This window comes from Balaenoptera ricei, chromosome 15 (genome assembly GCF_028023285.1).
Source record: "Balaenoptera ricei isolate mBalRic1 chromosome 15, mBalRic1.hap2, whole genome shotgun sequence".
In the NCBI taxonomy this organism is placed as follows: domain Eukaryota; kingdom Metazoa; phylum Chordata; class Mammalia; order Artiodactyla; family Balaenopteridae; genus Balaenoptera; species Balaenoptera ricei.
This window is the reverse complement of record NC_082653.1, coordinates 6455574-6482416: the sequence shown is the minus strand read 5'-3', so window position 1 is coordinate 6482416 and position 26843 is coordinate 6455574.

The following is a 26843-nucleotide window of genomic DNA, read 5'->3' as shown; positions in this document are numbered from 1 at the left end:
AAATAAGTTTAAAAAAATAAATAAATAAAATTGCAAAAAAAATTTTTTATAAATAAATAAATAAATAAAATAGAAGAGCCAAAAGCCCTCCCCCCCAAAACTCAATGTCCCTAACGACCACCACCCCAAACAAGGGAACCTGTTCCATCTTCCTTCCCCAATGAGCCAAACACGGCCTAAAATTCCTTCACAAAACTCCCAGCTCTCTAAGCCACCACCGATTGATCTGTGAGGCCAACTTCCCTCTGTTGTGTTTGACTACTGATTGTTGAGTGTCGGGTATATTGATTATTGAGCTTTCGATGACACCTCCCTCCCAGGAATTCAGAGGTCTCATGGTCGAGCCCTTGGTTCTAGAGACCCACACTCTCTCCAGCACTGGCCCTGGAAAGCAAGGAAGGCGTGAGGGTACCAGGAAAAAGGAAACCACAGAAGTGATGCCTCCCCCTCCCCTCCAAAAGAGAAGCTGGGAAATGTCTCCATGTGATTACAGACGCTATGCAGCGTCTCTGTTCCTTTTGTGACTCTTCCCCTACAAAGCCCGTCAGTGCTATTTCAGAGCTGCCTTCCTGCGGTTTGTTTCAAGAATCTGACTAGGGCAGAATCGCTGCCCTGCCTGCTGCTGCTGTTGTGCAAGAGGCTGGGTTGGGTTTTTTTTTCTTTTCTTTTTTTATAGAATTTTTAAAGGTTACTTTCTATTCACAGTTATTACAAAATATTGGCTCTATTATTCCCCGTGTTGTACAATATATCCTTGAGCTTATCTTACACCTAACAGTTTGTGCCTTCCACTCTCCCACCCCTCTACTGCCCCTCCCCCTTCCCTCTCCCCACTGGTAACCACTAGTTTGTTCTCTATATCTGTGAGTCTGCTTCTTTTTTGTTATATTCACTAGTTTGTTGTATTTTTTAGATTCCACTTACAAGTGATATCATACAGTATTTGTCTTTCTCTGTCTGACTTATTTCACTTAGCATAATGCCCTCCAAGTCCACCCATGTTGTTGCAAACGGCAAAACTTCGTTCTTTCTTATGGCTGAGTAGTATTCCAGTGTGTGTGTGTGTGTGTACACATATACATATATATACATACCACATCTTCTTTATCCATTCATCTGTTGATGGACACTTAGGATGCTTCCACATCTTGGCAATTGTAAATAATGCTCCTATGAATACTGGGGTGCATGTATCTTTTCGAATTAGTATTTTTGGTTTTTTTCAAATATATACCGAGGAGTGGAATTGCTGGGTCTCATGGTAGCTCTATTTTAGTTTTTTGAGAAATCTCCATACTCTTTTCCACAGCGGCTGCACCAATTTACATTCCCACCAGCACAAGGGTTCCCTTGTCTCCACATCCTCACCAACATTTGTTATTTGTGTTCTTTCTTATGATGGCCATTCTGACAGGTGTAAGGTGATATCTCATTGTGGTTTTGATTTGAATTTCCCTGATGATTAGCGATGTTGAGCAGCTTTTCATGTGCCAGTTGGCCATCTGCATTTCCTCTTTGGAAAAATGTCTATTCAGTTCTTCTGCCCATTTTTTAATCGAGTTGTTTGTTTTTTTGATGTTGATTGTCTGAGCTGTTTATATATGTTGACTAATCCCTAATCAGTCATATCATTTGCAAATATTTTATACCATTCAGTCTCTTCAATAAATGGTGCTGGGAGAACTGGACAACTACATGTAAAAGAATGAAATCAGAACATTCTCTAATACCATACACAAACATAAACTCAAAATGGATTAAAGACCTAAATGTAAGACCAGATACTATAAAAATCCTAGAGGAAAACATAGAGAGAACCCTCTTTGACATAAATCACAGCAATATTTTTTTGGTTCCGTCTCCTAAAGTAAACAAAATAAAAGCAAAAATAAACAAATGGGACCTAATTAAACTTAAAAGCTTTTGCACAGCAAAGGAAACCTTTGACAAAATGAAAAGACAAGAGGTTTGTTTTATTAATGAAAAGATCTTTCATCCTGGGAAGCCCCAGGAAGGCAGACAAGAGAAACAGAGTGAATCAGTCAATAAGCCAGGGAAGGGTCTTGGCAATTGTTCCAATTCACCCAGAAAATGAAGAACACACATCAACCTGTGTTTCAAGAAGACAGAGCTGCTCTGGTTGTGGGGCTGGTCCTCAAGTCCACAGCTGCCACCCACAGGTGAAAGTCAAGACAGGACTGGGCTTCAACGCCAAATCTGCCACGTCTCAGCATAACCCCAGTTCTCTGTCCTGCTGGTGAAGAACAGGGCTGTACTGTCCTCCCTAGCTGGTCTCACTATTTGCACAGAGTCCAGAAGGACTTACACACTGGGCTTTACTGTAATTCGAGTCTTAGTTCTAATCAATACAGAAACCTCAGGGTAGAGGGAGGTTAAAGAGCCCCCAGGACCAGTTGGGAAGCTGCCAATCCTTGTTAGGCCGAAGCTATAGAGCTGGTTACACTGCAGCAAGTTGCCTCTGAGGCTCAGACCGTGAGCCCCCCCAGGCCACAGCCTTAGAAGGCATGGAAGGAACCAGAGGGTTCCTACACTGGAGGGTGCTGGCTCCTCTGTGCCAGGCACTGGTCTCGGTGCCAGGGATAGAGCAGTGAACCACAGACAAAAGTCTTAGTGTGGGCTTCCCTGGTGGCGCAGTGGTTACGAATCCTGCCAATGCAGGGGACACGGGTTCAATCCCTGGTCCGGGAAGATCCCACATGCCGCGGAGCAACTAAGCCTGTACGCCACAACTACTAAGCCTGCGCTCTAGAGCCCGCAAGCCACAACAAGAGAAGCCACCGCAATGAGAAGCTCGCTCGCCACAACTAGAGAAAGCCCGCACGCAGCAACGAAGACCCAATGCAGCCAAAATAATAATAATAATAATAAAAGAAAGCCAACTCCCTTGCTGAAAAAAAAAAAAAAAGTCTTAGTGGGGACGGGGACTTCCCTGGTGGTCCAGTGGTTAAGACTCTGCACTTCCAACGCAGGGGGCATGGGTTCGATCCCTGGTCGGGGAACTAAGATCTCACAGGCCACGTGGCCAAAAAAAAAATCCTAGCTGGGAACACAGATAATAAACAAGCCAAATAAAATATATTATATATCTAATAGCAAAAAGAGAAAAGGAGAAGAATACAGCAGAGAGGGTATATGGATAGGGAGCGTGTGTGTTGCAATCTGACATCGTGAGGTCAGCAAAGACCATACTGAGAAGTTACTGAGTCAGACGTGAAGGAAATGAGGGCAGGAGCTATGCAGTTACCTGGGAAAAGAGCAGTCTGGACAGAAAGAACATAAGTGTGAAGGCCCCAGATAAGACCCTTCATGCATTTCTCGGGTACAAAACTTAACACAGCGTCATCGGTTGAGAGAATGATGATGAAAATTGAAAGAATCTTCCTCTCTTAGGTCCTACAATGCAGTTATTCACTGTTTTTCCAGAAGATATGGTATCACAGTCATCATTCCAATGGTGACTATTTGCCTCACTACTAAGAAATGTACACCCACCGCACTGTGTCCAAGCCTTTCTGTGGATACAGTAACTTTTCATTGCCATATGCCAAATTATGATGATTTCAAAGACATTTTAAATGGCAATTAAACCTGCGGTAACAACAATGCCCATCACTCAATGCCCATTATTCAAGTGACAACAATATGAATAGTTATATAGATCATATATAATTTCATTATTTTATTCAAAGAAATCTGATATGCACTATCCTTTCCTGACACATAAATTGAATAACTCGTTTTTTAGCAGCTGTTTTTTCAAATTTAGTCTAGTAACAAATTGCATCAAGCTTGGTGCTAAAAGTCTATCTGATGAGGATCTTTCCACATTCAGACAATAACAACCGCGTCATATCTGTTGCCAGCAACCCTAAAACTCCAGCTCAAGACTGCAAGACTCATGTTTTCAGAGTTTTGTAATGAGATGTGACTGATTAGCATGAAGACTGAATAAAAGATTAGTACAAAAAAGCCAACCCTGGTCTCAACAGCAAAAACCTGGGAACAACCCAAATAATTGGCCACCACCTAGAGAATGGATGAGTAAACTGTGATGTACTCAACACAATGTGATACGAGACGAAAGTAAAAATCTATTCCTTATAGCAACATGTCATGTCGTTACAGCACGAAGCATGGCATAGGCAAGTGAAAGAAGTCCAGAAAGACTACAAAAGGCATGATACCCTTTTATAAAGTTAAAAATTACCAAAATAATTAATAAACAAAAATAGGCCATGATTGGACCAATATGAGGGTGTTTCATGAACTAGCTCTAGAGCTGTAACTGTCTGTGGTAGTTGCTACCTCTAAGACACCTTAATATTCCCCCTTTACTCTTCCAGGTACCTAGTTAGTTATTTTATACCTGGTTAGCTTTTTTGTTTATTTCGAATTGTCTCTGTTCAAATAACTGGTATGATTTCTGTCTCCCAACTCTGATTGGTACAGGCCCTCTCTGCCTGTCGTTTGAAATCTATGACAGCCTGGAACTCTGCAAGGTCCAAAAGCTGAATTTTCTTTCCTTTTTTTTTTAAATTAATTTATTTATTTTTATTTATTTTTTTTTTTTTCTGTGTTGGGTCTTCGTTGCCGCGCAGGCTTTCTCTAGTTGCAGCGAGCGGGGGCTACTCTTCGTTGCGGTGCGTGGGCTTCTCATTGCGGTGGCTTCTCTTGTTGCAGAGCACGGGCTCTAGGGTGCATGGACTTCAGTAGTTGTGACTCGTGGGCTCAGTAGTTGTGGCTCGCAGATTCTAGAGTGCAGGCTCAGTAGTTGTGGCACACAGGCTTAGCTGCTCTGCGGCATGTGGGATCTTCCCAGACCAGGGCTCGAACCTGTGTCCCCTGCCTTGGCAGGCAGATTCTTAACCACTGTGCCACCAGGGAAGTCCCAAAGCTGAATTTTCTGTCCCAAGCTAAGGTAAGCGTGAGCAGAGACCAGCAGGCATAGATCATGGCGGAGATAAATCCTGAAGCCCCTGCCAAATATCTCCTCCTATTCTGCACTCCTTGTTTGGACGTGGAGACAGTTATACTCAAATATAAGATGTATTTCACTCCCCTACAACATGGAGAAGAAGACAAACTATAGCTGCCAGAGATTATCCCTCCGCTCTTACACAGTGGGACAAGGGAGATTATCCCTCCCTTACAGGTCCTGGGTGGCTATACCCAGATCTTCATGGAGCCCCAGTGAGCTGAGGTCCAGACGTCAGTCCTTGAGGTACCTGTCAAGCCCTCCTTGGCTGGGATCTCTAAGTCTGTGGTCCTGCCCCCCACATCCTACATGACACTGTCCTGAGCCTCTAAGGCAACTGGACCCCCCAAACCCAGGCAGGAAGTGCAGTGCCTCTTTGGTTGGAAAGCTGCCAGCTCTGGGGCCGCAAGGACACAAGCTTCATCCCATAATCCTCCATAAGCATGTAAGACTTCCCGTGGGACTTACCACAGGACGCCCTGCTCTCCAGCATGATGTGCATACCCAGGTCATCTCCTTTCTACCCTGTATATTTCATCTCCTGCTTAGCTAGCTATGCCTGCGTAACAGATCACTCTCAACACTTAGTAGCTTAAAACAACAAACAGTTTCTGCAGGTCAGAAATCTGGTGAGTGGTTCAGCTGGACGGTTCTGGCCCAAGATCTCTCACGAGGTGGCAGTCAAGGGAAGCCATCTCTGATGGAGGGCCCACCACCAGGCTCACTCTCAGGGCTGTTGGCAGGAGGCTTCAGTTCCTCCCATGAAAGCCTCCCCATAGGGCTCCTCAACAGTATGACTTCTTCCCTCCGAGTGAGTGAGTGATCCAAGAGCAAGAGATACCCAGATGGAAGCCACAGTGGCTTTTGTAATCTAAGGACAGAAATAAGGCACCATCACTTCTACCATATTCTGTTGGTCACACAAACCAACCCTAGGATAACATGGGAGAGGGCCATACTGGGCTGAATACCAGGAGGAGGGCATGATTGAAGGTGAGCTACCATACCTGGCTACTTGTCTGTACCCTCTACCTAACGAGCCCCTTGAGGGTGAAAGCTGGGTCTTGTCCACCATTGTGTCTCCCGCACCTGACACATAGTCTTATCCTCTGGGTCAACAAATACCAATTTACAAGGGCAGGTATCATCCTGTCAATCTTCACAGCCACCATAGTGCCTTGTCTCCAACGAGGGCAAGGTGGCAGGAAGGAAAGCAGGCAAGAGCCAGCTTCTCTATTTAGGACCAGGAAAAGAGAAAAATCAAAATAGGCAAGAGAAAAACCGAACACCTTCTCCAAAGGAGACGTTGTGAGCAGCTTCCTACCGCGGAGAGATCCCCATAATTGTGGAAGGACATGTGGGACCATCATTGTAGCCAGAAGACAAATTCAAATTCAGGATCTCTGCCCTGTTGGGGGCAGGGCAGGGGTCCTCTTTGATACAAAAGCTCTTACAGAAGATCATCCAAATTATTACTAATATTAATAGCTGTAAAATGGGGATAATAATATCACCAACTTCACAAGTTGTTGTACGGCTCAAATGAAATAAACATTTGTGACCGGCTTAGCAAGGTATCTGGCAGTCAGGACAAAAATCAATATATGATAGCTACTTTTATTTGGTGGATATGAGTACCAAGTCCCAGACAGCTACAACCTCCGCCAGCCATGGAAAGGAGCAATATTCTCTTCTCCAAGGAGTTCTGCTAATCCTTTCAGACAAATGAAAAGGAAGGAAAAAGTATTTCCACTAGAGCTGGCTGGCTATGGGGAAACAATGAGATTATTTTCTAATTAAGTGGCTGCTAGAGAGATACTTCCTCTGAAACCTTTTGCTTCTCGTCTTCAATGAAATGTAGCTGCCCAGAAAAATAATTCAAACATTGGAATGTCACACAAGCAAGTCATCCCATTTATAAATTTACAAGACATTTTTTATGGGGGAGGGGATTTTCATCAAAACTGAAGATAAGGGTATCACATCCATCAGGACCCAGGCACACTCAAGTTGAGTCATTTGAAGAGGCAATAATAAAATACCTATCTACAAACGTTAGGGAAATCAGAAAAGATAGGGAAGTATCCCAGCTCTAGAAAGCGTACACAGATACCACCTGTAGGCTCAAAGGAACATAGGGAAAGAATGGTTATCAAAACCTGGAAGGAGAGCTGCATGTGGAGAGGGCTGCCCAATGCCTGATTGAAGCCATATTCTTTAGCCAAGGAATGCAACCATCTCAAGTCAAACCTGCAGGGAATGAGGCAGGGGAACAGACACCCAATCTCATTCCTCACCCTCATCCCTCCCTCCGGTCTCCTGATGTAGATCCCCATTGGTATATCCCAACCTGAAGCCAAGAAAAGAGAGCCCAGTGCGTTTCCAGGGGTAGACAGCAAGGTGGAGAAGAGTGGAGAGGGGATCTGGAAGGTCAGATAGAAAATATCCAATACATATATTTATGAATTTATAAAGAAAAATAGCAGTAACACATGTAACATTCATATGTTTACATAAGTACATCATGCAATCTTTTTTTTCTAGAAATAAACAGCATAACCACTGAGAAAAGATCAGAAAAGACAGAGATCAAATAGCTAAGCATACAAATTCAAGAAGGGCAAAAATACTACTGTAAAGGTGCAACAGATTATTATAGGTTAAGTGTAAGGCTACTCCAGAACTTCGTTTTTAAATAAGATGCAGTTAGGACCCTGTAAACCTATCCACAGTATTCTTTTTCATGTTTCTGTAGCTAGGAATTTTATGCTTAAACAAGATGCACTAGCACCAGATACAATGGTTTGCCACTTAATTTAATTCATAACATCCTACGTTTTTATAAAACTCAATTAAGTCCCAACAAAATACAGATCTGTTTTATTTCTGACATTTGCTTTTACCTCAATGGTCAACTTGGCCAACTGCAATCTTCATTTTTTTTTTTTCAACTAAACTTCTCAAGCCAACTGACAGAATTTTCATAACCTCTTAATACTTTGAAATTCAGAATACATAAGATATAAAAACCTAGATGATCTCTTGTCAAATATAAACTATCAATGTCAACTGAAAATTTCTGATCAGCACCATTTGATTTCATAAATTATTCTTGAAAACAAGCAATTTTTTTAACAATTTTGAACACTATATTTAGAGAGCAATGATCAAAAATATACAGTTAGTGGAACATTCTATCTTCATAAGGCTGACAAGGAAATGGAGTAAGGAAAGGTTCTCTCACACTGTGTTGGTGGCAATGTAAAATGATAAAACTTTTTTTCCTATTTTGCCATTTGGGTACGATTTTTTCAAATTTATTAATAGGCTAAAATATACATGCCTTTTGACCTAGTTATTTTACTGATAGAAATCCATTCCGAAGAAATAATCAAATAGAGACTCCACCTCAAAGAACCGTGTACAAAGCTCACAGTCTCTGGGTTTAACTCTCTAGACTTGGGGGTGACATTTATTCATTCACTCATTCAACAATCATTTATTGAGAAGCTTCTTTAAGCTAGGACATTGTCTGGAATTCTTTGGGGAGTAAAAGAAGACAAAAATAGTGTCTGCCCTGAAAAGAATTTATTATTAAAGCACTGGGATAATATTTAATCTAATTCTATCCCTTTTATTTAATTAGTTATAATTTATTTAACCAACCCCTTGTTGTTGATTATTTAGAAGGATAATTTTTTTTTTTTTTTTTTTTTTTTTTGCTATAAAAGGCCTGTGTTGAACAACTCTGGTAATAAATATTTGTCCATATTTCTGATTATTTCTTTGGAATGGATTTCTATCAGTAAAATAACTATCATGGAATCTTTATAACAACTTTCTAATTCCTCATTACCATCATCATCTTACAGATGGGGTAACTGAGATTCAGAAACGTCAAAACTAGACACTAGTTTCTTATACACTGCATATCAGTCAAGTACCTTGCTGTGCCACCCACAGTCAAATCTAGGCAGCAGTGTCCAGAACAGAACTCTTGACCAACGCAGCCCTTACACAGTCGTGTTTTACATCACATGACCTCTATAGCCACAGTTGATTGGACCACTGGCAAGAAACGTCCACAAGGGCAGCCAATCCATAAGCTGGCCAGCAGTCCACACCACAATCTGGCAAAACAAAATGAAGCGGACCAACCAAAGACCCCTTCAAGAATATTAATCACAAAATAGAGAAAAAATGTAGCAATTAATAGACAAAGACAAAGATTAATAAGCCAAGTTCCTACATAAAAAGCTCACCCTTGCTTCTCTTACTTTTCTTAAAGGTCTTCTATTCTTAAAGACCCTTGAGGAGGAATATTCTGCACTAGTTTTGCCCATGTGTGATCTGTGACACATACGCTTTTCCCTTTTTGCCACAGGGAAAAACATAACAGTCTCTGATCAGATACATTTGAGACAGATATCATATAACCATCTTCCTCTAGAACTGCCCTGTCCATCGTGGAAGCACTAACCACATGTGGCAAATTTAAGTTAATCAAAATAAAACTTAAAATTCAGTTTCTTGGTCTCACCACACTTCAAGTGCTCAATAGCTACATATGGCCAGTGGCAACTGTACTGGACAGTGCAGAGAACATTTCCATCGTCACAGAAATATCTACTGGACAGCACTGCTCTAGATAATTCATAAGGCACATTGCCATGTTAAAGGCTCTGAGAAACCCAGAAGTAAAATAATGTGCTGAAATTTTTAACTGTCTCTCATACTTATTTGGTGCTATCGCCCTGAAACAGTACACAAGGTGACACCTCACACAGCCATATTTTTGCGTTACATGATTCTTAGATGGGAAACCGATCGGTGCCTGGCCATACTGATCCCAGTAAGCTCTTCTTTCTACTGAGCTGACTTCCTACTTGCTCATTTTCTCTGGCTGTCAACTCTGCCATTTGATGAGTGGAATCAAAATCCCAAGAAGTAATTTAAGAGAAAATGCACAAAGATTATATTGGCAAGAGTTCTTATATTGGGGAGGGGGAAAGTAGGGGACAACTGATCTACCCGGAGTAGGGAAAGGAATAATAAAGTCAGTTCTCATACATTCATTGGGTAGAATATTATCCTCTTCCTAAAAATAATGGTTCCAAAGTATGTGTGATGTTGGAAATGTTTACTATCTAATATGAGTGGAAAATGGCAGTGAATAGCTCCTATGTTATGATTCTGATTGTGTAAAACCCATCTATGCTTGGAACAGAATATGCCAAAAAGTGAGCATATTTGTGTTTCAGTGGTGGAATTTGGGGTGTTTTTTCTGCTTTCCTTTATTTCTCAAATACCTGTTAAAAGCACCTAGTACTCTCAGGACAACAACAAAAAATACTGATGGAAAAACCGCCAAGATATGTGTGTGAGGCTGGGGGAGGGGTGTTGTTGATGATTCACTTTGTCCCCTGAGTTTTCTGAAACGCCTATTCTAATCAAGCAACTTGTAAAGTGTCAGCTCTTGACAGCATGTTGTGAAAATGTAAGCATGGCGGTCTCCCCTTTTGCCCCCATGGCTCCATCATCCGCGGCACAGCTGCCAGAGAAGTAGCAAGAGACATTTGTCTCCAGGCTTCTCCAAAGGTCATCTCCCTGTGCATTCTCTTTCCCGTATGAAAGCCACTACCAGCGCGATGGACCCTCTCTCCCAGCACAGGGTCCCACACCCTAATCCCCTCTCACACCTCAAGAAATCTTTCCCTTCCACCCGTCTAGATAAAATCTCACTGTGATAGGGACTTTCCTGGTGGTCCACTGGGTAAGACTCCGTGCTCCCAGTGCAGGGGACCCAGGTTTAATCCCTGGTCGGGGAACTAGATCCCGCATGCATACCACAACTAAGAGTCCACATGCCACAACTAAAGAAGATATACAGATTGCCAACAAACACATGAAAGGATGCTCAACATCACTAATCATTAGAGAAATGCAAATCAAAACTACAATGAGGTATCACCTCACATCGGTCAGAATGGCCATCATCAAAAAATCTACAAACAATCAATGCTGGAGAGGGTGTGGAGAAAAGGGAACCCTCTTGCACTGTTGGTGGGAATGTAAATTGATACAGCCACTATGGAAAACAGTATGGAGGCTCCTTAAAACACTAAAAATAGAACTACCATACAACCCAGCAATCCCACTACTGGGCATATACCCTGAGAAAACCATAATTCAAAAAGAGTCATGTACCACAATGTTCATTGCAGCTCTATTTACAACAGCCAGGACATGGAAGCAACCTAAGTGTCCATCGACAGATGAATGGATAAAGAAGATGTGGCACATATATACAATGGAATATTACTCAGCCATAAAAAGAAACGAAATTGAGTTATTTGTAGTGAGGTGGATGGACCTAGAGTCTGTCATACAGAGTGAAGTAAGTCAGAAAGAGAAAAACAAATACCGTATGCTAACATATACGTAAGGAATCTAAAAAAAAAAAAAAAGGTTCTGAAGAACCTAGGGGCAGGACAGAAATAAAGACACAGACGTAGAGAATGGACTTGAGGACACGGGGAGAGGGAAGGGTAAGCTGGGATGAAGTGAGAGAGTGGCATGGACATATATACACTACCAAATGTAAAATAGATAGCTAGTGGGAAGCAGCCACATAGTACAGGGAGATCAGCGCGGTACTTTGTGACCACCAGAGGGGTGGGATAGGGAGGGTGGGAGGGAGATGCAAGAGGGAGGGGATATGGGGATATATGTATACGTATAGCTGATTCACTTTGTTATACAGCAGAAACTAACACACCATTGCAAAGCAATTATAACATGCAATAAATATGTTAAAAAAAAAAAAAAAGATCCCACATGCCACAACGAAGACCCGGTGCAGCCTAAATAAATAAATAGATATTTTATAAAAGAAAAAGAAAATCTCACTGTGATAAAGTATGTGCCCAAACACCTAGCCCTAATTCTGGCAGATGACAAATAATAATTTCCTTCTCTTCCCCTCTTCTTTTTCAAATTAACTATTTAATTTAACAAATAGAAAATAATTTCTTTGCAAATGTCAGCCCGCAAACCTTCTTTGACAGATTATTTTTCGGCCAATTCTTCCCTAATTTTCTCCTGGAACACCCGCAGTTCGTGCTCCCTATTCCACCCGCTCCCACATCCCTCAATTCCTACGATTTGGTCATAATTTGGAGGTCAGCACCAGGCTGAATTTATTCAACACTCATTAAGCAAAATGCAAAAGTTAAACCAGAGCCCTGCTGGATAACACAGCGGTTTCTACAGTTGAATAAAGAGCAGCTTTTATTAAATTATGCAGCCAATGGTCCTTTTATTTCTTCAATGAGAATGTGGCTCATAAACTGTTATGTGGATTACTTTAATCAGTTAATTTCAACAATCTATAGCCTCGGGGCAATTTCCCTGTGTTATGTAGAGTGGATTGAGCATTTCAGCTTTGGAAAGGATGGAGATTTGGTTTTTGAGCCCCGGACATTTGGGGGGCATTTGTACCTGCTCAGCCCCTTGGAGGCTTTCTCTTACTCTTGCTGGGTTATTCCCTTGGGATGAGGATTCACAATGTCCCCCTCTGAAGAGTTTCAGTTGTGCCTCCTAATCACAAAAACTTCACGTGTTCCGGGAAAAAAAATAATAATAATTCAAATAGCTTCCTGGTTAGACTCACCAGAATAACGGGAAATGGGCTTGAGAAAGGACTGCTGATGGCAGGGGCTTCGGCAGCAGACACTTTTCTAGAAAGGGTTTACTTTGATCATATGTGAGTAGCTGGGCCAGGCCATGTGACCTGTGAGAAAAATTCCTCCAAGGCCAATAACGAGAAGTCACCACCTGTGAGTCTGATAAACGTTCCTTTGGGCCTACGATGTGCTGAGTGCACCATGAGGAGGAGTGAGACCCAGCACCTGCCCGGCCTCGAAGGGCTCAGAGTCTCCCAGGCACAGTGCTTGCCACTAACCAGGCTCCTATTAGCGCTTGAGTGTAGAAACCCCACAGTTCAACGGGATCGCACTGTGAAGAGAGACTCCGAAGACGGCAGTGCAGGTTGGTGGCCTGGCTCCCCTAGCTCTGTGACGCTGGAAAAGTTTCTCAGCCTCTCTGTTTCTCAGTGTCCTCTCCTATAAAATGGGGATAATAATAATAGTGGCCACTTCATGAGGAGCAAATGAGTTAAGGTTTTCAAAGTGCTTAAACCGGCGTCTGGCTCATGGTAGGCATTCAATGGATATTTCTTATTTTGTGTTCTACTTAATGACTGGGAGATAAACCGAGCCTGATACTGGTCTCTCAGTTATGACCAGGTCCCGCTTACTGATGAACTGCAGATTCCCCCAGAGAAAAATGCAGAGGAAATGGCAGAAAAAAACAACAAGAACAACAGTCAAAGATCTTGTGCAGACTGGCATTTGCAAAGAAGCTGTTTTCTGTTTATGTCATCAATGTTTGAGGCACAATTTAGAAATAAAGATGTATCATATAATTGAGAGTTCCATTTGATAAATAAGATACAAATATTAACCACCGCTATTTTGACAGTCTCCAAGAGAAGGATCTTCATTATTAAGGTAGCTCCCACTTCCAGGACTTCTCAGGTCACAATTAACATCAAATCATGAAATTAACATCAAAATATGGGTAAGACACTTGGGAGAAGCAGCTACTGGGGGAAAGTCTGCTGTTGTATTTTTTCCTAGTGCCCTTTGCTCTAATAACGGCCACAAGTGTTATTACATAGGACTTGTGGGATTTTTAGTATTATCCTCCTTTGCCTCTATAGGCTACAGATTCCATGAAGGCAGGAATAATGTCTGCCTTTTTAACTTTCACATCTCCTTTGCCTAACACAATGCTGGCCACATGGTAGGCATTCAATGGATATTTCTTGGATGGACAGATATAAGGACGAATGGATAAAAGAAAAGATGAACACATCTCAGGACCAACCTTTGTGGGTTTTACCCTCTAAATGGAGATATCTGTGCATGTACCATAGTGCAACAGTTAAACAGTTCTCAATGCTTAAGGCAGGACACATTGATGTGCCTTGATCAGCTGTGAGGTAGATTGTAACAGCTCCAAAGGGTGTGTTTGATTTATAATTTTTCCCAAATTGCATCAGATGCAAGATTTTCCTTATAAGAACGTCTCCCCTTGGTGCTGGGTGTCCACCTCCGGGAGAGTTCGTATGGATGAGTACTCCCCAGTGCGCTTGCCACCAGCTTCTGTGTCCCCAGGGGGGTGGGTCATGGCTGCCCACACACACACACTGACTCCCCAGGAGGCCCTCCAAGACCAGCAGAACACTGAGTTGTTTTCCAAAGAAAGCAGAGCAAATACATAAATCATGCAGCAAGCACACACGCAGAGGAGAGAATTTTCACTCAACACCCGCAACCAAAGTTTCATCTCTCCCATGGAACCAAAGGACCTGAATATGACCAGAACTTGAATGCCAGATCCCTCTCAGAAGCAAAGTGTCCCTTGTACAAGAAGATGCTGTCTTGCAGAAAAACAAATATCATATGATATCGCTTATATGTGGAATCTTAAAAAAAAAAATGCGGGTACAGATGAACTTATTTACAAAACAGAAGTAGAGTCACAGATGTAGAAAACAAACATGGTTACCAGGGGATAAGGGTGGGGAGGGATAAATTGGGAGATTGAGACTGACATATACAATCTATAAAATAGATAACTAATAATAATCTGCTGTAGAGCACAGGGAACTCTACTCAATACTCTGTAATGGCCTATATGGGAATAGAATCTAAAAAAGAGTGGATGTATGTATATGTATAACTGATTCACTTTGCTGTACACCTGAAACTAACACAACATTGTCAATCAACTATACTCCAATAAAAACTTAAAAACAAAACAGAAGATACTATGTAGAAGCCCCTTTACTACCTTACCATAAATGGCTGGGTTCCAAAGGCGTCCAAACGAAACCTGCACCACCAGCACTTCAGCATAACAACCCCTCCTCCTGAACTCATGAAAGTTTGAACAAACCCTAGATCAGGGAGATGAATTTGAGCCCTGCCTCCTGTCTTCTTTCCTGTCTACCTTGCAATATAGCTCTTTCTTTTCTTAAAAAAAAAAAACTCCCGTCCTCACTTGCATTCAAACATGCTTCCTCAGATAGGAAAAGGGGGACTGACATGACAGCGAGAGTCCCTCAGTCAAAACATAAACCCTGTGATGGAGCAGAGACCTTCATTTCCCACCAAATATCCACGTCCTTTTCCTTACTTCCCAGCCCCCTAGCAGTAGGTTAGAGCAATGTGACCGGTTCTGGACAACAGACTGGTAGCAGAGGTGGCGTGTGGCACTCCACAACCAAAGCATGTAAGACCCTCCAGATGATGCAGCTACAAGACCACGAAGCCCCTCTCAGCCTGAGTCACCAGGGACTACAGAAGCAAAGGCTCCCCACCAACCCATGTCGGACACGTGGAGCTACAGAAAAACCAACTTTCACGGTGTCGAGCCATCAAAACAGATAGTTGCTTGTTCCCTCAGCACAGCCTTGCCTATCCTGACTGGTGCCATGATCTGGGGATGCCCCGGAAGAGGCTCAGGCACGTGGTTGACATCACCCCCTAACTACGAATGTTAGGAATTGTTTTGCCAACAATCTTGGGTTTTAGGAAACGTTTCTTTAGAAACATTCTGTAATTATGAGAGATGTTCTACATGCAGAAAATAACATAACAGGGTACCAACCACACAAATTTGAAAAAATTTCACATTTTGCCATATTAGCTTCAACTCTTTTAATTAGTAAAACATTACAGCTATAGCTAATGCCCCACTCCACACCCATCCCATTTCCCTCCCAGAGATAACCACCAACCTATGTGTCTGTGTGTGTCCTTTGAGGAAAGTTTACTCTGCTCATAAACAGAGTAAACTTGGCATAAACATAGCAATCTGATACCTGAGCTTTCTGCTTCGGGGGAAAAAATGAGAAAACATTATGCTCTTATGCTTTTCTTTTACAAAAGAAGGATTTGTGACATTAACTACCCTTCCTCTTTTTCCATTTTTTTCCTTCTTTCTCCTGGTTTGCAAAACTATTTTAAGGTAAGAAATATGTGACTTTTATTTTTAAACACTGGCCTCTTAAATCAAGGATATTTTATTAGTTTTAGTTTTTTCGAGGAGAAAAAATACCAGTTTCTGTTTTTCTTTTTGTTTTAGATTTTAGTGAAACCTCTATTTAGCTCTTGAATCAACTGCTTCTGTTCTAATCCCCACATGGCCTCCTATGAGCTGGGTAACCTTGACCAATTTTCCTAACCTTTCTGTGCTTCAGCTCTCTTGTGTATCACTCAAGGTCCAGGATGAAATAAATGGCACACTTGAGAGAGGCCACTGAAGAGAATTTAATAAAGGATCAACTGACGAAGGCACAGGCATGACGAAGAGAAATCAGTAAGAAATGGGAAGATCCCCCAGAGCTGGTAATAGCGGAAAGCCATCATTAGCCTGAACAGAGGGGCAAGGGAAAGCAGTGGGGTCCAGAATCTGCTGTGACCCTCGGCTGGAGGAGAGAACCACTTGCCAGGAGCTGTGGCCTTAGGTGAGGAGCTCGGCCTTTGCCCTCTTATGACATTATGACTTAACCTGCAGTCATTGGACAAACACAACTAGAATCCAGAGGACAAAGGAGCATGATGGATGCCGCCCCACGGGCCACGCTGCCACAGCACCAAGCGTGGTAAGGAAGATCTGAAGGGCGCACAGAAAATCGAGCCCAGCCCACCTGTACAATTAGGACAATAAGAGCGCCTTTGTCATAGAGCTATTCTGATGATTACATGAAAAAACATATAAAGGACAGTTTCTGGCACATATAAATGCTCAACAAATGATACCTTATAGCGAAATTATTAACTAGCCCACATAATCAATATATATCTGAAGTACTGAATATGCCTACTGATATTAAATAACTATAGAAGTGAATTCTTTCTGAAAACCTGGGGGATTTATTTGTTTGTTCATATATTTGTAGCAAGAAATTTGCCAAAGAAGTCATTTCCAAGCTGAATGTTTTCACCACACACTCAAAAAGAAAATCTTCATTTACTTTCACTAGGTCTGTACTGTGATCTAATATCCATTGCCCTTCAGGAAAAAAACAGCTCTTACAAAATGGAGATGATTTTTCTTCAAAGAAATGGCCACTCCAGATTTGCTGAAAGCGACTCAATATTTGGTTCAATATTTGTCCCCATGCCTGTGTCAAAATCTGGTTAGAAGAGAAGTTTTAGGTTTAACTATGGCCTGAGGAATGCAATGCTGGCAGGCGTTTCAGTATAAAGAATTGCTGCAGAAAGTTTCACTTGGTCTTCTCCCCTTGAAAGCAAAGGATGAGTTTTCAAAAACCAAAATACTGATCAAGATCTCAACCCTAAAATGCAAAATGGAAGACCGCTATCAATATCAATATATAATATATATTATGCTATATTATCTAGAATATATAATCCAATATTAACTCAACATATAAAACATATCATCTCATATGTAACATATAATCCAATATTAAATATTGGAGGGTTGTCATATCTTGTGGCCAATGACTTTGTACCAGGCATAACCAGTGATTTGTGTAAGCCTGTAGCAACTCTAGTTATACAGCTTGAGCAATTCATTCATAGCACTCAAACCCTAGTTGCGTAACTTTACTCTCTACTTGTACTTGGGCAAACCACCTCGATTCTCTCCACCTCCCTCTGCATCGCGGGGGCGGTGGGCAGAGTGCCCACTTCAACCTGTAGCTCTACCACTTATTAACTAAATGACCTTGAGCAAATTATTTAAATTTGAAGTGTGACAGAAAGAGGAGTTGGGAGGATTCTGAGGTTTTTCTCTTGAATAAGTACAAAGGATGGTGTTTTCCCTTTCCTGTGTCATTGAGTCAGCAGCCTGTTCTTTTTTATTAGTTTATAACGAAAAGTTCCAGGCCTCGATCTGGACTCTCATCTAATGCCAAAGCCCGTGTACTTTGGTCCTTTATACTATGTTCCCATCGTGATTTGACAAGTAAGCCTGGACACTGGGCCTGAGCTAATAAGTCAGTCAACAGCAAGCTCTGAGGACACTCCCCACTCAGCATCAATTTCTGGACTCAGCAAGATTGAAGTGACTTGCCAAGGGTCCCACAGCAAGTCAGAACTGGTGCTTTAGGCTTGTACAAACTTATCCTGCTTGCCCTGGGTGAAGCTTCGTCTCCGAAGCAGCAATTATTAACCTTCTAGAGATCCTGGACCACTCTGAGAATCTGATGAAAATGATGGATCCCATCCCCTTTAAAAAGCTAGGCATACACAGCTACACAGACAATTTCTGGAGGTTCACAGACCCTCCCTTTAAAGCTCATCTGTAAACCCACTCGGGAACCCTGGGCTAAGAATCCTTGCCTCAGAAGCAAAGTTGAAAATAAGTAAATTATTACCAAGATACTTTTAATTATTTTGAATAAGTAATAGACACACCTGGGGAAAAATACTAAAATAAAAGAGTACAAATGAGTATTAGACCGTCTCTCTCCTAGTTCTATCTTTTAGCATCTCAATTCCCCTGACCGGATGCATCCACTCCTAACAGATTCTCCTATAGACATCCAGAGATGGAGTGTGTGTGTGTGTGTGTGTGTGTGTGTGTGTGTGACCTTTCTTTTCACACAAAAAGTAGCATACGTACACATTATTCTGTTTCTTGTTGCCTTACCCTCCTATGCTTGCACAGCTGGCTCTTACTGATGAACACTTAGGGATGTTTTAATCTTTTCCCATAAAGAAAATACCACCCTGGATAACCTTGAGCATCCCTGTTTGTGCTCATTTCGGAGTGTATCTGTAGCAAAAGCTCCCAGAAGTGGGATTGAGGGTCCAAGGACACATGTGTTTTACATTTAATAGACTTTCCAAATTGCCCTCCAAAGGGATTCTACCAATTCACACTCTCACCAACAAAATCACCAAGTATTTTAATAACACTGCCACGTTTTCCCCAGGACTGGAAGTATTAATTTTTCAATTTAAAAAAAGAAATCCACTACATGAAATGCTTTCTGGCTTCTCTTGACTAATCCAAGTTATTCCACAAATTATTCTCACAAACAAAAACAAATAATCGAATCCATATGTTCACATTTAGCACAGGCCAAAAAAGCAAAGGCAAGCCACAGATAAGCCTTCAGAACCCTTATCTATCAATGTGGGGCTCTTTCTTGATAATAACCCTTTCATCCCATAATTAATGGATAGACAGACCGATGTCTTATCAGAATCAAAATCTGTTTCAATTCCAAAGGAACCTCATATGAACAACTCAGAACAGAGAGAAAAGTTTAAAAGATCAAAATCCCCAGGGAAATTAAAAATGTCAAGGCCAGAATCCATTCTCATTTCAATTAGTTCCAGCAAAGAACTACTGAATCAGAGTTTCCAATGCTGCTAAAGCAATTGCTCATTAAGGCAAATTGAGAGAAGGCTCAACCTTGCCGTTTTCCCTTCATGACGAGCAGAACATCCCATGCATTCCGAATTGGACACACAGTACCAAGTACGTATAAAAATGAACAAGAAATTTTATTAAAGTACAATATGGGGGAGAAAAATAAACTTGAAACTGGATATATGGGCCAAGATTCTGTCCACGAGGTGCAAGGGACTGAAGCTCAAACTGGCTTCAGGAGAAAAAGTTTAAAACTCAGAAAGAGAATGTGCCCCCTCACCCTCTATTAAGGCCCTCTGACATTGCACCGTTGCCCAATGGGGTTTATGACTTCCTGTCTTGTCCCAGGGTTACTTCCCTGGGATCCCTTGCCCTGGGTGCTGTCTCAACGGGACACACACTCAGCTACCTTCTGCAGCCTCCTCTTGACCCCTGTCAATGTGCATTGAGTCCCCCCAAGCTCAGCAAATATAGTCGGCTTCCTCTGCTGCCCCTGCCTTCAGGCTCCTCCAGGCCAGAGAGGGCCACATGTCCAAATGCCCACATGGCAAGCTCCCCCAAGCCCTCCCTTGTGTTCTGCTGCTGCAGCATTCCGGGGGTTGGGAGGAATGAGGGTGGTCTACAGGTTTGAAAGCTCAGCAAGGATCCAGCCAGAGATGAGACGCCAGGATCCCTCGAGGATGCACCATTTAGCAGATACTGTCAGTGCCCTGCCCCATCCCCACAGCCTTTCCATTTCTGTGCTCTCTGGTATGACTCTCTGGTATGACTACACACTTGCAACTCTTTTGTCTGCGAAAGCCTGCTCAGCCTGCACATGGCATGCTGGAAATTTATTAAAGAATTAACATCCCTGGGAAGCAGACTCCAATCAACAACTGACAGGGGTTGGTGGATAAGTCCCCCATCCCCCTCAGCCCTCGGGTGGATAACCCTGAGGTGCGTGGTCTGTACTATCTCGTGGCACTGCCCACAGTGGTAACTTGCTTGATGACACACCCTGTATTGACTGTCTTTTCTTCCCTGTTCTACCTCCCCACCCCCTACCAACGTTTTCTGAGATGACCTCTCAAATAAACTACTTGCACTTGAATCTGTGCCTCAGGGTCTGCCTCTAGTAGAGCCGATGTCAGGAAATCAAAACTTTCCCAGAAGACCCCACAGGCAGAATTCTGCTTATGTCCCACTGGCCAGAAGTGAGTCACACGACCACCAGCTGCAAAGCAGTCTACACACACTCACCATCTTTATCCATTCATCTGCTGATGGACATTTAAGTTGTTTCCATATCTTGGCTATTGTAAATAATGCTGCAATGAACATGGGAGTGCAGGCAGTGATTTCATTTCCTTTGGATAAATACTCGTAAGTGGGATGACTGGATCATAGGGTAGTTAATTTTAATTTCATGAGAACCCCCATACTGTTTTCCATACTAACTGTATCAATTTACATTCCCACCAACAGCGCACTAGGGCTCCTTTTTTTTCCACATCCTCATCAATACTTGTTATCTCTTATCTTTTTGGTAATAGCCATTCTACCAGGTGTGGGTGATATCTCACTGTGGCTTGGAGAGGTTGCCTGATGGCTCTGTGTGTCTCTGAGCTCCCAGCCAGCTGAGGAGGAGAGGCTGCGTGTTGGTTAGGACGAGCCTGGGAGAAAGTGCCTGAGCTCAACATGCAATGGACGCAGCCACCACCAACAGGATGAAAATGGAGACCACCGAGCCACACAGCCGGTCAGGTGACACAAGGAAAACTGTAAGCTCAGATGTACTGCAGAGGCTGGAATATCCAGATCCTCCCCTGTCTTTCTTTTGCCTCTAGTTTATTCTAAGGCAAGATTCCTTACCATGCCCACAAGCCCCTGCAAGGGCTTACCCTGCTGACCTCCCTGACCTCCTTCCTCTCCACACTGCCCCTTCACAGATATATTCTTTTTTTTATTATTATTCTTTTTTATTTTTGCTGCGTTGGGTCTTCATTGCTGCGTGCGGGCTTTCTCTAGTTGCGGTGAGCCGGGGCTACTCTTGGTTGCGGTGCGCGGGCTTCTCATTGCGGTGGCTTCTCTTGTTGCGGAGCACGGGCTCTAGGCGCACAGGCTCAGTAGTTGTGGCTCGAGGGCTCTAGAGCGCAGGCTCAGTAGTTGTGGCACACGGGCTTAGCTGCTCCACAACATGTGGGATCTTCCTGGACCAGGGCTCGAACCCATGTCCCCTGCATTGGCAGGCGGATTCTCAGCCATTGCACCACAAGGGAAGTCCCCACAGATATATTCTTATCTCATCAGCTTTATTTCAGTGCCTGGAACATACCAATCTCTTCCCACATCTAGGCCTTTGCGATGTATGTTCCCTCTGCCTGGAATGCTCCTCTTTGCTCTTGCTTTGAGTGGCTCCTTAGGTAGGTCCGGCAGAAATGTCACTTCTCTTATCAGAAGGCTTTCAAGAAGCCTTCTCTAAATGCTCCATCCATAGGAGGTCCCTCCATCTCATACTCTATCTCTGCACCCTGTTTCTTTCCACTGCAGCACTCATGAGAATTTGCATTTAGATTGTGTATTTGGTTGTTTGCTTTTTCACTGTCTATCTTTATCACTAGGAAGTACGCACCTGTGGCAGCTGGGATTGTGTCTGCCTACTTAATCTCTGCTTCCCCAGGACCTAGCAGGGTGCCAGGCCCTAGAAGACACTCGATCATTTTAAGTGGACAAATGGCCTTCCTACCTGAGCAGAAGTGCTTCCCTGCCATCCCTTTTCCCCTCCTCTCATAAGAACAGCAAGGCCCAGAGCCTTCGAAGTTCTGCTTTCTGAATCCCAGACATGCTCTTCCCAAGTCTTGGTGATCATTCACCAAGGTAGAACTATTGATTAGCCCCATTTTACAGATGAAGAAAACGAGTCTCAGAGAAATGAAGAGACCACAGAGCACCTGAAATAGCAGACCCAAGACTTGGACCCACTTCCGTCCAACTCCAAAATCCGTGTTCCTCCCATGAGCGCCTGTCACCTCCAGTTTTCCAGAGAAGGCTTCTCGAGAAATCTTAACATCCCAAGTACTCACAGCAGCCAGTCCATGCCAACCCAGGTGGAGGAGAAAAGGGTAAGAGAAATCTGGCTGAAAGGAATTTGAGGCAGGTTCCAAGGCAACAGGCAGAGAAGGAGTCCCCACCAGAGGAAAGCGCTCCCTGGAGACTGTGGGCTCCGTACACACACTGGCTTGGTCTTGCTCACGGCTGCACCTTCAGAGGTAAGAATAGTGCCTGGTACGTGGTGGGCATTCAGTAAATATGGCTGAAAGAACTTAAAATGCTAATATCAAACTGTTAGGAGTTCATAGGTAGGTACATAGCAAGGGTCTTAACTTGAGTAGAATCCCCACACATACGGGCAGGCTTGCCAAGCATCTCAGTTATACTGGGGTTTCTCAACCTTGACACTACGGACATTTGGTGCCGGATCATTCTCGTCATGGGGGCTGCCCTGTGCACCACAGGAAGAGAGCAGCATCCCTGCCCTCTGCTTTAGAGGCCAGCACACCTCCCCCTCCACGTGGTAACAACCACCAATGTCTCCAGACATTCCCGAAAGTCCCCTCGGAGGGCAAAACCACCTTCCTAACTCATGAGAACCACTGACTTACGTGCAGTTGAGCCTAATCCTTATTGAAACATGGGCTCAGACCCTCAGAGATTTTTGCCAGAACGAGGAAATAAGCTACCAGGATGCTTGGCTTGCCTTCCTTTCTTGTATAAAACTGACAATCTCTGTTTCAGGAGAAATAAGGGGAGGGAATCAAGAAGACTCTGCAGGTCACCACGAGGCAATTCTGACTCAGGACACCGCTGGGGCTAGTCGGGGGCTTGGAGCTGTAGTCACGTTGATTCCTGGAGAAGCTGCCAAGGTAAATTTTCCAAGTGTATGGCTAAGTAACATCTGGACTTAATCTGAAATGAGGTTTCACTGCCTCCTCTCTCACCTTGGGATAAAAAAAAATCTTTTTTGTTCAGCCTAAATCGGAGTCTCTAACACTTAAAATGAGAGATTCTTGAACAGAAGGAGTAAGCCATACTACAAACCACAAAAAGATAGTGGGAGAAGGATACTTCCTCCATCTGAAATGCTGCCGGGTTAAAGAAAAACAAAGATCAAGGTTTCTCTTACTTTGGGGGTGTGATCTTTCTAGGAACAAGCAGTGCAGAAAACAGGGATAAATCAAAAGAGTTTTCTAAGTGGCACTGTGAAAGCTCTGTGCACTTAGAATCTCATTCTCCCAAGAGTTTCTTATCTGAATTGTTAAAGACGCTAATCAGTCCAGCAGAACTGATGTCACCTTCCTCGTGAACCTTGAGGAAAAGCACAGACTCTGAGTCCCAAACAGACTTTCACACCTGCCCTTCCTCCACTCTTTCGAATGTAAAAGAGGAATGAATGTGTTTTCATCTTAAATGTCAGGCCTGCTCCGTGGAGGGCATCTCCTCGGCAGAACATCAGAGGAAAGACCAATCACAGGAGGGTTTTCTATTCCAGGTTGTGAAAGAAAAGCTCAGGTTGGATGGAGTTCACAGAGCATTTTGCTTAAACGTGACCTGTTACTTATAGACAAGGGAGCAGGTGGCGGTGGGAGGGCTCTCGAGAGTGATTTTTAAAATAGACTTCTGATATCTGGAACATTTTCTTCTCACAAAATCTTAAGGAGGATCTCAATAAAAAGCAGATACAAGAGGAGCCTCTGGGACTTCCGTGGTGGTCCAGCGGTTAGGACTCTGCGCTTCCAATGCAGGCGGCGAGGGTTCTATCCCTGGTTGGGGAGGAAGTTCCGCATGCCACACAGTGCGACCAAAAACAAAAAAGAAGGTAGGGCTTCCCTGGTGGCGCAGTGGTTGAGAATCTGCCTGCCAATGCAGGGGACACGGGTTCGAGCCCTGGTCTGGGAGGATCCCACATGCCGCGGAGCAGCTGGGCCCATGAGCCACAACTGCTGAGCCTGCGCGTCTGGAGCCTGTGCTCCGCAACAAGAGAGGCCGCGATAGTGAGAGGCCCGTGCACCGCGATGAAGAGTGGCCCCCGCTTGCCGCAACTAGAGAAAGCCCTCGCACAGAAACGAAGACCCAACACAGCCAAAAGTAAATAAATAAATAAATTAAATGAAAAAAAAAAAAGAAGGCTTTTTCAGAGAAATGGGAAGTCTAGAAATCCACCCCAGGCAATACTTCGCACCACCATCTTCCCCAAAACCTCACCATGATCTGCCAAAACAACTTGGAGCTCTGTGTCTGGGGGACTGGGTTTTCCCTTTGGCACTGGGTTGCCCCATGGATTTCCAATAAACTGTCCTTGCATCTTGAGCTCGTTTCTCTGCCCACCTGCTCCTGCTCGGTGGCCTGGGAGCTGATTCTAGAGACTGGCTTACGAAAGTCCCCTGTCGCAGCCAATGGGAGGCAACAACAGGAGGTCCAAGGGCAGGAGGAGACAGCAGTCAGGACATTTCTTCCCCACAGGCTCCCAGGATTAGTCAGCTCGGGCTGGTTTTGAACATGGCTATCTAAGCCCAATTTTCGGAGTCTGTTTCCATTTCAAACACCGTGGTTCGGATTTGGGGCTGAGAAATGTGGTCCCTGATATAAATGTGCCTTAAGTTCGATCCTTCCCTGAAGAACAGTCACATTATTTTACCTGGAAGTGGAATCTACTTTGTTGGTTGCCTGAGAGACAAAATGCACTGCTCTGTACCATTTAAATGTTAAGAGGGCTCAGACCTTTTTCTGCAAAAAGCCTATTTACCTGGCACTGAGTTCCCCAGGTCTCGCAGTTTCACAGGTTAGGAAGTTCTCTTTCATTAGAAAGTTTTTTAGAAAATGTTAGGGATGGATTTCATTTATATCAATTTCTTGCTGTGCTTTCTACTAAATTCCAAATTAATGCCAGCCCAGGGTTTAATAGATCAGATCCCCGAGGTCACCGTGACTTTATATCTTACATTAAGCCTGACCGCTATTAACTGAGCACTAGCTTTGTGCAAGCCATGTTCTAGTCACTGTCTCTCATGCTCCTAAAACCCCCAAGGTAAGCAGCATTCTTCCCAATGGAAAAACTGAGGCTTCGGAATAAGTGAAGTCACTTAGAAGAGCTAGAATTTCAACTTTTATGGTCCTGAAGCCCGAATCTTTCGTACATCTGGGGAATGACTGTTAAGGGGTATGAGGGTTCTTTTTAGGGTGATGAAAATGTTCTGAAATTAGATCGTGGTAATGATTGTACAACTCTCTGAACAGAAGAAAACCACTGAATTGTATACTTTAAAAGGGTGAATCTCATGGCATACGAATTATGTCTCAAAAAAACTATTTTGAACAGCACTCAGAACAATGCTTGGCTAAGTGCTAAGGAAGTTTTCATTAAATAAATTAAAATAAATTGCAAAAACAATAAATTATTATTTCAGATTTTAAAATCTTAATTCATCAAATCCTTCGGCCACCCCACCACACGAGATTTTTCAGAATTGTCTTCAGTCCTTCAGAGCCTTCACCCTCTTCCCCGCTTTCCCATATTTTCTGCGATCCCTCCCTCCCAGTTGGCTCCCTTCCAACTCCAAATTTCCCTCTTCCTGTTATTCAAAGAAATCCTGCTTTATGTAAGTTGGTGCAGCCACTGTGGAAAACAGTATGGAGGTTACTCAGAAAACTAAAAATAGAACTACCGTATGATCCAGCAGTCCCACTCCTGGGCATATATCCAGACAAAACTATAATTCAAAAAGATACCTGCAAAAGATGGCGGTGTAGAAGGACGTGCTCTCACTCCCTCTTGCGAGAGCACCAGAATCACAACTAACTGCTGAACAATCATTGAGAGGAAGACACTGGAACTCACTAAAAAAGATACCCCACATCCAAAGACAAAGGAGAAGCCGCAGTGAGACGGCAGGAGGGGCGCAATCACAATAAAATCAAATCCCGTAACTGCTGGGTGGGTGACTCACAAACTGGAGAACGCTTATACCACAGAAGTCCACCCACTGGAGTAAAGGTTCTGAGCCCCACGTCAGGCTTCCCAACCTGGGGGTCTGGCAATGGGACAAGGAATTCCCAGAGAATCAGACTTTGAAGGCTAGCAGGATTTGATTGCAGGACTTCGACATGACTTGGGGAAACATAGACTCCACTCTTGGAGGGCACACACAAAGTAATGTGTGCCTCAGGACCCAGGGGAAGGAGCAGTGACCCCATAAGAGACCAAACCAGACCCACCTGATAGTGTTGGAAGGTCTCCTGCAGAGGCGGGGGGTGGCTGTGGCTCACCGTGGGGACAAGGACACTGGCAGCAGAAGTTCCAGGAGGTACTCCTTAGTGTGAGCCCTCC